We start from the raw sequence: 16,472 nt of genomic DNA, 5'->3' as shown, positions 1-16,472 counted from the left end.
GACTGGTGAGACATTCACCATCATTCCCTGCCTCAAACACAGAAAGATTTTGTCATGGAGAATATAGGAACCATTCCCTGGTGACAGTTCTGTAGTCATGTATTTATTCTTCCTACCAAATTATGATGAACAGCCTATTGCCTGTGCCATGCCACATTGACCCTAGGTAGTCCACCTCCCTCTGGTGATGCTGAAGCTACAGGATAGGCTAACCTCTTCCTTATAGCAATCAATAAACTACAGAATGATGAGAAGAGAAATCTGGGCTCTGCTAAACACAGCAATAATCCTGTGACTGGAAGCCTGGATCAAGAGAGAGAAATCAACAGACTCAGCAATGCAGAAATGTCCTGTTTACCTGTCAACTATTTGTCTAAAATGGGTGCCATGTAGGGACAAGCTCAAGAACTACTTCTCACTTCTGTTATTGATACCAGCACCTTTGGTCCTCAGGTCTTTGAATAACAATGAAAAGCATGTGTGTGAGCTGCCAGACATCTGAATAAATTATGTCTTTGTCAAATTCCATAAGGCCAGCAAGGTTGAGAAGCATGAAAAGGTGGACAGGGGGATTGAGGGATCAGTCACAGAAAAGGAGATGAAAACTGCAGGTTCTCACATTAAAAATTTATGGTGTGTTATCAACGCTTCTTGTATGAGGCCCTGTTTCTCATAGTCCTCTGCCATTTGAAGGATGTCCTTCTTCAGTTTGACAAAGGGGAGCGGGGACAGTTTTTCACTGATCTCAATATTTAGCCCTTAAAGAACTTAAAATTTGGAACCTCTCTTGTGGTGGGAAAGTTACGTTGTCAGGTCTGCTGATGGTACTCCTGTTCTGAGACAGAAAAGAGAATATGGGGAATATCAAGTCTCATCTCCTGCCACCTTGTCATCCAGCCATTCTCTCATCCTAGTAGTTTGGAACCTCCTCCCCCTACACACACTTTGTGTGTGTTAGAAACCTCTTATTAGAGGAATTAGAGCCAAGTTTGTTCGCAGTCCTCTGGTGATAGTTTAGCTACAGGAAAGGCTAACCTATTTCCTATTCCAATAAATGTGCTACAGGTGGAAGAGAAGAGGTATCTGGGCTCTGCCACACACAGCAATAAGCCTGAGGTTGGATGCCTGGGTGGAGATAGAGCAGTCAGCACACTTACACATTCAGACATGTCCTGTTTACAGGCAAACTCTTTTGTTTAAAAGCTGGGCCATTTAGGATGAAGCTCAGGAACAACTCATGAAATCCCTTATTGGTGATAACACAAATTTTTCCTCGTGTCTTTGAATAGCAAGGGAAAGCTTGCATGTGAGTTGCCAGACATCTGATGAAAAGATATCTTTGTCAGGTTCCATAAGGTCAGCATGGGTGAGAAGCATGAGGAAGAGGACAGCATGATTGAGGGGTCAGTCACAGACAAGGAAATTGAAACTGCAGATTCTCTCATTCGATGTTTGTGTTATATCACAGATGTTTCTTCCGCGAGGCCTTGTTTCTGGATGTCTGCTACCATTTTTACAAGGCAGGTCTTCAGTTTAGTATAAGGTATCCAAGGAACTTTATTAGTGATGCCAATATTCAGTCCAAAGAGAGATTAAAATTTGGAACCGCTCTTGGGGAGGGAGACTTACTTTACCATGTCTGCAGATAGTTTTCCTGTTTTAAAACAGGAAAAGATGGGGAACATCAAACTCCATCCATTGCTATTATGACGTGCTTTCTTTGTAGCAGTCTAGAACACACAGTGTGTGTGTGGGAGGGGGCAAACCTCTCCCTAGAGAAATTAGAGCAAATGAAACATCTCCTGTGGTGATTCAGCTCAATAAATTTATTAAACAGTCCCAGAACAGGATCCCCTTATTGTTGAAGTAATGTAGTAGAGGAGTAGGCATGCCTGTGCCCATTTAAAATAATGTTGCTGCTTGGTGTTGGTACACACATCTAATCCCAGAAGTCATGAGGCAAGGGTAGGTAGACCTTTGTGAGTTTTAGTCCAGTCTTGTCTGCAGAGCAAGTTTCAGGACAGGTTCCAAAGCTACATAAAAAAAAAAAAAAACACCCTTGTCTCAAAAAAAAAATCAACAACAACAAAAAAGTGAAGGAACTCTTAGATATCATTGAACTTAAGTGGTAGATCTTACAAGCAGGTTATTTATTGAGAATAGCACTGGAAGACTTTACATACCTATGAGTTAATGTGCACACTTCAGATAGTTGTGTATAATCATAAGCTTGACAGTCAACACACAGGTATCTCCTGATATCACCAAGCCAATTAAGGAACACCCCAAATTGGAGGAAGACGTACTCATGCCTCACACAATGCAATCCCACCTAGGAACTAAAGGATTAGTGATGGGATTCCCTCAGTATTTAAATAGTACCTATGATGCTCAAGGCTTCAAGAGTATTTGAGTGATAATCAGCAAGAAAAACTCAGTTCCTGCTTTTTGAGAATTTCAGGAATTAAGACTGAGAAGCAACAGATGGAAATAATCCTATATGGACCACAGTCTTGCACATGCCAGTCTCGAACATTTTCCTAGAGATTAGGGTGTTTGAGAGCTGGAGTGCAATGCACTCTAGAGACAAACTGCTCACAGCATTGAACTATTTTCTGTGACCCCACTGCTAATTGTTAAGTAAATGTGAGACATGATTAGTGGGAAGAAAAAATAGTGAGTTTCACTCATTTAAACATAGAAAAAGGCACCAGACTTTTAATTTTGCTAGATATAATTGCATGCAAATAACTTAAGTTTTCAACTGCAATCAGACTTAGCTCTTTGGGGAGCTCTAGCAGGGATATGTCCTATATAGCTCTGACAGATCTATTGGTATGGTAGATGGGGTTTCAAACAATCACCTTTAACCAGATATACAAATAGGAAAGCAGATGTTGTGTGATTCCCCTGTGAATATTTTAGTACAATTGGTTGATAAAGCATATGGTTTGGCCTATGGCACAGCAAAATATTGCCAGGCTGCAAGAGATATAGAGAGAGAGTAGGCAGAGTCAAGGAGAAGCCATGTAGCTGCTGAAGGAAACAGATTCCCGATCCTTACCAGTAAGCCATAACCCCATGTTGATACCTAGATTAATAGAATGTGTTGATTCAATTCAATACGTAAAAGTAGCTAGAAATATGCCTGAATCATTGGACAAATCATATATATATATATATATATATATATATATATATATGCTGGGATCACACAAGCAGCCTCACTACTATATATATATAAGTTTCTGTGTGATTATTTGGGTCTGAACATTTGGTGAATAAAGAAGCAGTCTCCACCTACAATGATGTGGGATTCCCTTCTCTATATTTTGAATGTCATTGGTTAATAAAGAAACTGCTTGAGCCAATGACAGGTGGGGAAAACTAAACTAAATTCTGGGAGAAAGAAGGCAGGGTCAAGGAGAATCCATGTAGCCCTGCCAAGGACAGAAGCCAGAACTTTACCCAATAAGACACAGCCACGTGGTGACACACAGATTAAATGGAGATGGGTTAATTACCCGATAAGCCACAGCCACGTGATGATACACAGATCAATGTAGATGGGTCATTCTTAGCCAATAAGAAGCTGGAGATAATGGGCCAACCAGTGATTTAATTAATACAGTTCCAGAGTAGTTATTTCAGGAGTCTGGGCAGCTGGGATCACACAAGCAGCCTCACTACTATATACAACCAGATCCCTTGCTTCTCCAATAATCAATGTTAATGCCCACTATGTCCATGGAGATATAGGCCTTTAATCCTGCAGTTTAGTAGCTGAGGTAGTTGTCGTGATCTGCTTTACAGAATGATACACTTAAAAACAATATTAATTGAAAAGATGGGATTAAATTTCCTCAAAAAAACTAATTTATAAAGGAGATTGATTCAAGATAACAGTGACTGCTGGCATCCACAGAAACACAGAGCAACTCCAAGGAACTTGAGAGAGCTATGGGGGCTCATAGGGAAGATGAGGTGGCAGAGGATGCGTCTGCAGAGTTCACAAAACCTCAGAAATAACTAAAAAAGCAATTCTAATGGGAAGACACCTTTTAAAAGTGCTCTCATAAAACTGGGAAATAAATGGCGGAGGAGAGCTCCATGCAAGGATCAGAGAGAAGGGAAACTAGAGCCGCTGAAGCTCACACTAACGGAGGTGGAGGAGAGTTCCTCAAAAGACCTTCATGATCTGTATCAGGAGGTCATGTGGGTGCCCTTGGTCCCTGCTGCCAACAGAAACTATCTGTGCTGTCATTGTCTGTTCTGCCAAGGAAGTTTCTTTTGCTGTCATATCTATGACTGCAGGCTGAAATCTGGAAAACTCACCTATACACAAATTAGCCAATAAATTATTTTGTTACCCAAGTTAACATTTGGGAAAATAGACATTGGTGATTGATGGAAATATGATTTACTCTTCAAAAAAGATTTTTGGACAGCATATTCTGATAAGAACCAAATTAGAATTAATTTATCTAACAAGAGAAAAAACTATATAAACTCTTTGGTCATTTTTGGAAACCTGGGAATCACTCAAAGAGATTCTATATGTGAGGTAAATCTCGCACCAATGAGCCACATCCTCCAAAATTTTTTATAATCTACCTCATTTTCTTGTCTTTAAGTTTTACTTTTATATTTTTCATATTTTAGTAATAGACTCTTTTCTCATCTAATGTATCCTAATTGCAGTTTCCCCTCCCTCTACGTCTCCACATCCCTTGCATTTCTGTTCCCTCCTGAACCAGTCCTTTTCTGTCTCTCATTAGACAAAAACAGGTTTCCTACATATAAATAAAAATAATAAAATATAAAAAGAAAAAAAAACCAAAACCCATCACATTGAAGTTAGAAAAGGAAAACTAACAGAAGTAAAGGAACCTATGGGAATCAGAAACACATCTGTTCACAAACTCAGAAATTCAATAAAAATAGTAATCTGAAAGTTAGAATATGTTTGGGGAGGATCTGGAATAGCCAGAGAAGGTCCTATGCTTGCCTTTTCCATCTCTATAAGTTCATAAGAGCTATATGCTCAGTTGATTTAGATGGCTTTATTTTCCTGGTATCCTCCATAACCTCTGGTTCTTAAACTCTTTCTACCTTCTATTTTTAAGGGTTCCCTGAGTTCTGAAGGTAGGGATTGGTGAACATATCCCATTTAGATTTGTGTGTTTCAAGTCTTCTCTTTGACTGCATAATGTCTGACTGTGGTTCTCTGTATTTGTTCCCATCTGCTGCAGGGGGGAAGCATCTCTGCTGATGGCGGAATGATGCTTATGCCAATTCTTTGTTGTCAAATAAATAAATTTATAGCAGATGTTTTCATAGGCCTCATAGCTCCATTTTACTGGAAAACTTCCTTGAATTTCTTAATGGAAGACTATTTGGCTCACGTCTTATCATTTTTTTTATATTTGAAATGTTACCTTCTGTCTTTCCTTCAAGAATAACTTTGTATACTTTTTATCAATTAAAAGGCTTTTTCCTATCTGTTTCAGCACTTTCATTCTGTGAAATCTTGGCAGTAAAAAAGTTCCCACCTCTTTCTTTCTGCCAGTTATCAGCTGATATCTCTGTGCTACTGAGCTGTAATGAGTAGGACTGGGATTGTACTCATCTCCCTCATTCTGTCTCAGAATAATTTGGAATATGATATATAATGACCACATTGCCTGACTTACATAATCTGTAAGCATAACATTTATCACACTTTTTTTGTGGTGTTCAATCTCTCTAAATCATCTGCCCATTGATTTTCTTCAGCATCTTAGTATTCCTTGGAGTACTTACATTTTGTCCTTTTGATGGTCCTAAAACATGTATACTTATCCCTTCCCTTACACTTTCTCTGGGAAATTAAGCCTGATCTTGCCACAACTTTCAACCCTACCAGAGCTGGCAGGTTATGATACCTACTCCCTGGTTCTAAGTCACTAAACCTCTCCATTTTTGCCCTCTCTTGTTATTTAAAAACAAATATTATGCCCATAGCCAGAAAGGTATTGTTTGTTTTGTGTCAGTTTTCAGATCATTGTCCCTTCCAGGTACTACCCAGTTCTCTACCATGCATAGTAAATATCCAGCACTTTGATGTGTTCCTGATACAATGGACTCAGTGTGTCAGTTTCACATGCTTCAAAACTATGCAAATTTCATTCCCCCTACTGCAATCTGGTCTCTATATTCCTTGTACCAGTGCATAATGTGGGCACTCTTGTCTCAATGCACCAGTCATTAACTACTACAAGGTAGAAACACAAAGACAATGTTTTCTTTCTGTTCCAACAAAGAAGCTTTAGGATTTTATTTTTATTTTCTTTTGTTGTTGTTGTAAGTAATCTTAGGCAAACTTTGCCATTTGGAATAAACCACTGACCATCATGGACCTTGAATCTCCAAAAGCATCTCATACTGAATCAAACCAACACTTTAGAGCATATATTCCTCAGAATGCATTACTATAGAGCTTCTCATTTTATCCATTCTGCAATTCTAACTAAATCATTGAGAGCCCAGCTATTGAGGAACTGTGGAGTGGTGTTGACTTAAGAACAAGTGAACTTACAGACTGGCTGTATTCAAAGGGGAGATGGGTAAAGAAAGAATTGTTGAACATGTGGGAAGAGCTGATGGAACTGGAGTTATTGTCTAACAGCATGCTGGCTTTGAGATTTTGCTGGAGATAAGAAAAATACATAAAGAGTTCCTGTGGAAACACAGTGTTTTCATCAGCAATGAAATACATTCTTCTCTCAGACTCATAAGACACTAAATATTTGTCCTCTCTTGTTTGAGATATTCAAACAGCAAACCATTATCTAATTGATTATTTATTAATAAGAAACAAAGAGGCAGACTAGAGGTAATTCAGTGGCTAAGAGCAGGCCTTACTCTTGCACAGGACCTGAGTTCATATCCCAGCACCCACATCAAGAGACACTCAACTACCTCTAAGTTCATGTCCTGAGAATCCAGTGTCCTGTTCTGACCACAGACATTGCACTCATGGGCAAGTGTTAACATATACGCAGACATACACATAATTAAAGAAAAAAGTTAATCTAAAAGAAAGAAACAGAAGCAGCGTTGATCATGATCCATTACACTTGTTGTAGTCATTAGAATACAAAAGCCATGGGTCTGATCTTGGCATTTTCATGCATCTGCACCACAAATGCTCTCATAACCCATCTTTAATGGGTATAGGTGAGAAGCCATGGTACCCACATGGTAGGCTTCTCCTGCCCCCAATCAACCATGGGCAACAAACCAACCATGCCCCAGGACAGCAAGGGGACCAGGGAGATAGCAAGTACCAGGCTGATTCATCTCATACAATGCAAACCCTGTAACTTCCCTCTCACTTTGAGGTCTGTCTGGACTTGCCCAGATATGCCCAGACAATCAGAAATGTATTTTCTCAGTCAATCAGGTTTGTTGGGGGTGACCTAATTTTCTCTGTAATTCCCCTAGCTGTATATAAAAGAAGCCTGCTAGCTTCTCTGGAGGTCACCACCATTTTGTTTTGTGGCTGACTTCAGTATGCTGGAAATAAACTCTCTTGCTGATTGCTTATATGATTGGTGGTCTTTGTGAGGTGATCTCGGGATCTTAACACTTTACTTTTAATAAATTAATAAGAACCGGCCTACACCCGTAATCAGATTGGTGACTACCCTAATTTTTATCATAGAGCTTTCATCCAGTACCTGATGGAAGTAGATGCAGAGATCCATAGTCAAGCACTAGGAGTCTAGTCAAAGAAAGGGAGGAGGTATTATATGAGCAAAGGAGGTCAAGATCATGATGAGAAAACTCACTGATGAGATTTATGGCATGGGGGACCCTGGCTATTCCTCCGGCTAGTGTGGGGGACCACATGATGGGTAAGGGACAGATACATAAGCCATGCAGAGAGAGCATGGGTATGGAGAGTTTATTTGCTGGGTATTGGAGGGTTTAAGCATAGTGGGTATGGAGGAAGAGAGAAGGAGTACTGGGGGAGATGGGAGGTAGAGGGCTGGCACCTCTTCATAAGAAGAGTGGGCAGAGAGGGAATAGACAAGAGAATGGAGACCAGCTTGCCTCTGCAGGGAGGGGAAAATTGGGAGTGTCGAGAGCATGTCTCTTAAAGGCACAGGGTACCCAAGTGACAGGCCAGGCCATGATAATTGTAATTTTAATATTTCCATCCTTTTCTTATAATAAAGGCAAAAAGTTAGGCATGGCAGGTTAAAAGGATGAAGGCACCTGGTTCTTGAGACTGCTCTCTGCTGATTTGTAAGCATCAAAGTCTTGGGGAACTTAAGAAAGCTGGTATGCTGGCTACATCCTAGGATAGCTGGTTGCTTTACTCCTGTCTAGGATGTTTGGTGTGGAACTGTCTGGTGTCTCTTGGACATGGTGAGGTTTTGGCAGGGAAAAGGACAAGGTTAAGTTTAGGAATAAAAAAAAATTCTTTAGGACCTGGTAATTAAGGTTGAGGGTGTCAGTACCAGGGAATGAAGAGATGGGTTTATCTGACATGTTTACGATGAATCCTTCAATTTCGCTCCCTAGAACTCACATAATTTTTTAAAATTTGTGAAAATAAAAGTTTCAGACACATACATATATTTGTGTATATATATATATATATGTGTGTGTGTGTGTGTGTGTGTGTGTGTATGTATGTAATTTTGTACAAATGTATGCATAGCAAAAAGCTATAGTAAATGCAACAACACAGTACTGCCATAAGAACAGAGACATAGACACTGTAACAGAATACAGAACCAGAATTTACACAGTATAAACACCTGATATTTGAAAATACTACCAAGAACATACACAGGACAGACAGACTTTTCAACAAGCAGTGGAAGACAAATTGGATATAAATTACCAGGAGAATGAATTTTTCCTTATCATAGTACATAAAAACTCAATAAAAATTGATGGAAACTCCATTTGTAAAATCTGAAACTATAAAATTACTATAGATAATTCATGGAAGACACTCTAAAATTTTGACATAGGCACAATGTTTGTGTAGGTTTCCCAAAGCAGAAGCAACAAAGGTACAAATGAACAAGTGTAATCCTATCTCAAGCTCAGAGCGTATGCCATGCAAAAGAAATAATCAATAAAGCTTTAAACCTACACTCCTCACTCATGAAAGTGATACACTCAAGAAAGAATACACAAAGAACTCAAGAAAATAAGAGCAAAACCACAAGTGCACAGAAAAAAATGGACTAAAGATCTGAATAAACTTCCAAAAGATGATATTCAAAGAGTCAATCAATAATCCTGGAAATTAACTCTAATAATCAGGGAAACAAATTCCACCCAAATAAGATAACATCATTCCGAGGTCATATCACTCTCATCTCAATTACAGAGATAACAAATATCAGGAAAGAAGAAGAAATGATGAACTCTTCTGAATTTTAGACAGAAATATAAACAAATCCATCTATTATGGAAATAAGTATGGATATTTTCCTAAACCAAAAATATATTTTTCATTATGCTAAATGCATTGACATATAAGAGTAGGCCATTAAGCCAGAGAGATAATGTACCCCTGAGGTTGTTTGATGTGGGAGTCCCTCTGTGTACTGTGATTAGCATTAATGAACAAAGAAACTACCTTGGCCTACTGATAGGGCAGAATTTAGGTAGGCAGGGAAGACAGAACTGAATGTTGGGAGGAAGAAGGGTGGAGTCAAGGAGAAGCCATGGATCCTCTGCCTGAGATGGATGCTGGTAAGAATCTTGCCGGTAAGACACAGCCACATGGTGATACACAGATTAATAGAAATGGGTTAAATTAAGATGTAAGAGTTAGTCAATAAGAAGTTAGAGCTAATAAGCCAAGCAGTGGTTTAATTAATATAGTTTCTGTGTGGTTCTGGGTGTCTGGGACAAACAAGCGGTTCCTTGCAACAGCTATTTCTCCATTGGTCACATTAGCTAAGACCAGAAATTAATCTTGAATTTCATCACTGAGTATGTAATTTAAGTCACATTCACATTTGGGGAAAAATAATAAATTCTTTCATTAGCAAAACATAAGAATGGGACTGTAGGGTGTGATATAAAGTGGTCTTAAGAGACAGAATCTGAATGTAAACATTAGTGTCACAGAAGAATGCCGTTGAGCAATGGTCAGGAGAGACAGTGAAGGTTCCAGGGAAAGGAGACTAGCAGTGGCTAGATAAGAAACATAAAAGCAAAAATAGGAAGAGTAAGTTCCAGTTTTCTAACCCACCAAAGGACAACCACTATTGCAAATAATCTGTGATCCATTTAAAGATGAGTAGAAGCATCCAGAATTTCCAACACATAAAATCCAGAACAGCTGAAAAGATAGGGCACCTTCTTACTCCGGGACCCCATACCTGATGGACATGTGCATTGGCTGCAGGAATGTACTCAATAAGCACACATGCTACGTTTCAATTACAGGGAGATCTAGAAGGCTTCCTTTCTTGGAAGAAGGCAGGACGGATTGGCTTGCTATATACTGTGTCACAGTTTTTCTCTGTTCTCCTGGTAAGAATAATAGTCACCTTCACTGGCTAATTGCTTTTTATAGATGGCATAATAAAACCCCTGCCTCTTGATGGATACAGATCTGAGCAAAGTGATTAGACCACAAGTCTAATTAGACAAAGAGGCAAGCATGCTAGCTTCTCTGATTCTTGTTTTTGAGAGTGATGAGTCCAGTGTCGTAAGTAAATGTTCCTGGCTTGTCCCAGGGATTTCTTAGGCTTCGAAAATATGACATGGGAGAAACAGGAACAGAGAGTATTTACAAACAGTACATTTCTCATGCGATGTTTAAGAAAGCAGTAGAAGAAGAGACTTTTAGTCTTGGCAATCTGGACATCTCTACAGAATTTCCCATAGAACTATGACATCAGGGATCAGATGAAGACTGGTTTCACATAGGATCTATAAAGATGGAACTTACCCCTTGTTTTTTCTGATAACGTTTTCACAAGATAGTCATCTGAGTGTAATTTTCTGGCACTTTTCTCTGAGGGCAGATTCCGAGACAACTGTTATATACGGAGAGTTTTTTCTAATTTATTAGATTTCTCAACAGTAGGTACAGTTCTTGCCCCCCAGAGAACAGGCAAGGAGTGTCCATCAAATGGATATGAAGAGACCCTGTGTAAGACATCTCCAGAAATGCTACAGTCAGTGTTTGTATAAAAAGTTTTGTGCCACTCAACTTCCACAGAAATGATTGTTCTTTTTAAAAGCTAATTGAAGTCAGGTGACAAATTATCCAGGTTATGAAAATAGCTCCCACATAAAGAAAAGTGTTCTCTCTCAAAACCTCTTCTCTCTAATCAGAGCATCTCTGAGTTGCTACACTAGAGTGTTCACAGTTCTTCCGGCTCTCCTGAAGAGCCCCTGTCTCCACCTTCCTCCTCAAGAGTGTCCTGCAGGTCTCTCTGTAGAAATAGCCTCAGAGTCTTCTGCTGATACCTGGAGTGCCTGATGGAGCCAACAACAAAGTAAATGATGCAGTTTGTACAGCTGTTCACACAGGATAGGAATAAATATTACAAACTTTAACAAAAAAGCAAATACCCAAACTGCTGCAGGAACTCCTTCTGCTCCTTCAGCCAGTAGCCTTTAAGATACCAGCTCACTGGGGCACGGTCTCTTATACTTTTAAAAAGCAGCAGGAACAGGGCATTCTCTTTCTTGCTTATGGCTCCCATTCTGGTGGCTAGGCTCCTGTTTCCTGTTTGCAATGAGAGGACTGTTGTTTGGGATGGTAATCTGCAAGTTTTTCCCCTTTAATAAATAACACCTTTTATTATCCATAATTCTTAACTGGTGTGGAATTGTTTTCGTGGCTTCATCTGGAGCCCAATGTTTGGGTTTAGAACCCCCTGCTCTACTGCCAGTTGTCAGCCTGGCTCAGCACGAGCCTTCCCTCAGCAGGCCTCAGCCTGTGTGTGGAGCCAGCAGTTTAATATAGAATCTCGCACAGCAGCTTTTCCACAGATGAATCAACTGCAGTTCTTTTCTCTTTACACACCTCGGATTGGCTTCAAGTACCCACACATCCTACCATCTGCCTCCCACCAGGGTGCACTGCAGACATTTTGGTGAGATGCAGGCTTCCCCCATCTGAGTCAGATGTTCTGCTACATTCTAACGATTTCTTTACATTTGGCTATTCCATTGCTCTAGACATCCAGAGAGCACACAGTCTGTGATTTATCTTTTAGCATTCTGCTCTAAAATCAGATTTCAGACCAGCCACAAGTGAATTCACGTGCACCAATATGCCCCCTGGATTAGTTTTGTAGGTGGCCCACAATGCCTACTGTTTGATAGGTTATGGTTATTGCATCTAATCCAGCAAATTGAACCACAGATTCAATTTTTAATTCAACCAAGATTTAATAGCCTAACTAGAGAGTGTAAGTTACTAATTTAAAAGGACAATATGTCAGACAATCTAACCATCCAAGCTATCAATAGCCTCCTTAATTACACCATGTGTGAGATTTTTTCAAGACTTATATGATGTCTTGTTTACATTACTATTTTTGTTTCTGGGGATTAGTCTTCTCAATATTTTTTTCTTTAAAAGATGGTTTGAGAATAGAGCTACAAATTAGGCATTTGTATTAGGCATTAGAATTCCAAAAGATTGGAAATCTGAAGAAGGATAAAGCCAATTTAACTAACAAAACTCAGTCAAGTGAGATACTTTTGGAAATTGTACAAACTGATAGAAATTAATTTAAAGAAAGATTCAGCACTCTAGAGAAGAAAACAGCCGATTTGGCACATAAAACGCAGTCAATGACAGTAGGTGCTGAAATGTTATTTGAGAGAATTTGCACTGTTTTGATGGAGGAAGGTCATTGGTTAAGAAATAAACTGCTTGGCCTCATAGGTTAAAACATAGGTGGGAGGAGTAAACAGAACAGAATGCTGGGAGAAAGAAGCTGAGTCAAGGAGAGGCCATGATTCTCCTACCAGTCACAGACACAGGTTAAGATCTTCCCTGGTAAGACACCTCTTGGTGTTACAGAGATATTAGAAATGGGTTAGATCGATATGTAAGAGTTAGCCAGTAAGAGGCCAGGCAGTGTTTAAAAGAATACAGTGTCCGTGTAATTATTTCAGGGCATAAGCTAGCAGGCGGCCGGGGTGCTGGGGACGCAGCCCCACCGCTCATATTACAACACTGTTGAATGTCTTAATCAGACTCTGTCAAAGGGGTATGTCAGATTGATTGATAGAATGTCTCTCCAGGAAGGTAATATGCATGCTATAAAAATTATGTCCAAGGATGAGGCATTATCTATACTGGACAGACTTTATACCTTGGAATCCTCAATGAGGGCATTAGAACAGGAGATCCAGACATTACAAAAGACAGTGGTAAATAGATTTGAAAAGATTGAGGAAATTATTGAATTTGATGACCAGGAACAAAAGGTAAAAAGGCAAAATTTAACCTTGTTGGTTTTTTTCCCTTAAATAAATAACCCCTTTTATTATTCACAATTCTTAACTGGTGCGAAGTTGTTTTTTGCAGATTCACCCAAACCATTGGTAGAGGAAAAATATGATCCCAAATCGGAGACCAAAGATCAGAAAAAGCAGCACTATGAGTACAATGATCACACACAGCCTGGTCACAGGGATCCACTGTGAGTCAAAAAGATCTGCACCAGCAGGGTGAGGCTCAATGCACAGAGAACAACAAATAAAACAATTTACCAGAAAGCCGTGATGTAATTTAATGTCTGACACTGAAAAGAGCCAAAATTATTAAACAGAAAATCATATGCCTCCTCATGCAGGAGACTCAAGAGCAGGGACATAGCCCAAAGCAAGGTACATGTGACAGCTGATGTGTGCCTTGAGGCACTGGCATTGATAACAGATGGGGCACAAAACAGACAGGCAGCATTCAACACTAATGGCAGTGAGAATGCTCAGGCCAAAAAGGTAAGCAAATATTGTCACAGCAGTAAAAAAAAATAAGGGATATAGATGAAAATGGAGTAGAACATGTAAAGGAAAAGATGAAGGAAATATACAAGCTGAAAGCTCAGCAAGAGAAAGCCAGACACAGACAAGTTGAGGATGTAGACAGAGAAGGCATTCCTGTGCATGTGCAAGCCCAGAAGCCACAACACTATGGCATATCCTGCAATTTCAACCAAGACAAAGAGGGAAAGATACATTGTGGCTTGGAGCATGATTTCACAATGTGAAGAATCAGTATAGATGCTTCCATTTGGTGCTGTGATGGTAGTCTCCCTGGTTGAGATTTTGGAATCCTTGCTTAGGAAATCCCGAGTAATGCTCCTGGAACAAAAATTTAAAAAAACATGAGCACATGCTGTACTCTCTGATACCTCAGGACTATATTACTCTGTGGTAATGAATGAATTGATTCATGAGGAGTAGAAATAGGATTGTAGAGATTAAGTAATTTATCAAATCCAATATTTTTAAAGCCTTAATTTAAATCTGGTTTTCATTTTTGGGGCTATCTATATCCCGTTCCCTGTACTGATATACGAGTAGTCAGTGGTACCATAAATACACTCAGTGTCTCAGACTATGTGAGAAAAAAACACAACTGTGAGCCCAAATATCTTTCTGTCCTAAAACTGGTCCTTCTGAGTACAGTAACTTGGAAGCCAGAAGCATGACCATCAGTTGCTCTCATTCCCGGTAAGGAGAGGCAGTCAAATGGGAAAATATGGAAATCATGAAAGAGAGTAATGAAGGAAACAGCAAATCTTGCTAAGACCAGTATGAAAAGACACTGACTTATATAGGCAAATGTTAATAAGATGTGACTGAGAGTCCTTCACTGCAATCTGCTTCTGCTCCTGTAGCTCTGGGGACCAACAATGATGAAGCTCGTGGGTGTGACATGGTAAAGCTGCCAATCCGCAGACAACAACTTTCTAGGGAAGATATTCTTCTACCTTTCTCTATTTGAGAAGTCACTCTCACACTCTAGCCTATGCTCGTTAGGAACAACATTCTGGAGTTGGAATTTGTCTTCAGGAATTGAGTAGATGCTTCTGATGCAGAGGAGGCTCATAAAACATTGAGCAGACCTTATGACTTCCAGTATGGACACTGGTAGCAAATTGCGTACCAGGCACTTTCAAGTGCAGATGTCCACTAAGATGTTTTTTGGCATCTGCCCCAATTACACTCATATATCAGCCTCTCCCATCACATCCTCTTAGGTCTACCACTCTCCAAATAATTGCTCCTTCCTCCTTCAAGGACCAACTTCCATCACAGGTAGCAACATTGAGCAGTGTCAGCTTACAGTGTGTGACTGTGTAACTGAAGTATAAGCAGATCATGTCGCACATATCAGCCTCTCCCATTGCATCCTAACAGGTCCAGCTCCCTATAAGTGATTGTTGTTCTCTCCATTAAGGACTAATCCCCATCATAGCACCAATGAACAGTATAAGCTTGAGGTGTGTTACTGTATAACTGAAGCATAAGCATATTGTGCCTCACATATCAGCCCCCACCATTCCTTACTAAATGATCCATCTTCGTGTAAGTAAACATTCTTCTCTCCACTAATGGACAATCCCCATCATACAATCATTGAGCAGTGTCAGCATAGGGTATGCTACTCTGTTACTGAAGGACAAACACACCATGCAGTCTGAAGGGCTCTGCATGATGAAGGTGGTGCCATTATTCATACTGTCTCTTCCCCAGCAGTGCTGTACTAAGTGTGTTTTTTCTTTCAAATGACAGTCAAGCTGACAGTTCCCTTGAATGCTCTATAGGTGTCTAAGTTCCAACTCACACCCATCTTCACACTTTCATTATTAACATCTCCAAATAGAAATGTTATTTTTGTTTTACATTGTCAGTGTGATGAAGTGTGTTGGCCCATCCATCTCATAATTTGCAGAGTTTAGCATTTGTACATTTTTATACCACTACATAAAATTCATTAACCTCTACTTTGTAAATGCTCCGAGTCTACGCCCTTTCTTCAATGATTCACCTTTATATTCTTCAAATCACAGGCACCATAGGTTCCCATTCAGATTTTTTAAAATGCCATTTCACTTAGAATACACAAGGGGCGTGTCCTTTGGAGGCCATGGGAAGAACGCTGTGCTTGGGACGTAGCTTAACTGTGCCCTGCCCAGCCAGTGGTGGGCAATTGTTCACTCATTATGACAGCTTGGAGGGAATTTGGGGGGACTTTTAAGAAGTGTTTGTGATCAACTGTAACCATAGAAACTTTCCAATTGAGGCTTGTAAAAACTCTGATATGACACGTGAGTTCCTATACAAGTGCTGGAGTAAATGACAGATCAGAAAGCTTTAAATCCTGGTCCTCATTAAAATATTCTCCCCGTTCCCCTCACACATTAACCTCTTCCATTAATATTTGTTACATATCTCTAAGTACTGATTTTCTT

General features: G+C 39.7%; 1 pseudogene; it reads right to left on the bottom strand.

Moving 5' to 3' along the window:
- Window positions 1-11,390: 11,390 nt before the first annotated feature.
- Window positions 11,391-14,231, bottom strand: LOC101997460 (annotated as a pseudogene).
- Between the last annotated feature and the right edge of the window lie 2,241 nt (window positions 14,232-16,472).

This window comes from Microtus ochrogaster, chromosome 22, assembly GCF_000317375.1.
Source record: "Microtus ochrogaster isolate Prairie Vole_2 chromosome 22, MicOch1.0, whole genome shotgun sequence".
In the NCBI taxonomy this organism is placed as follows: domain Eukaryota; kingdom Metazoa; phylum Chordata; class Mammalia; order Rodentia; family Cricetidae; genus Microtus; species Microtus ochrogaster.
This window is presented reverse-complemented; position numbering and strand designations above follow the sequence as displayed.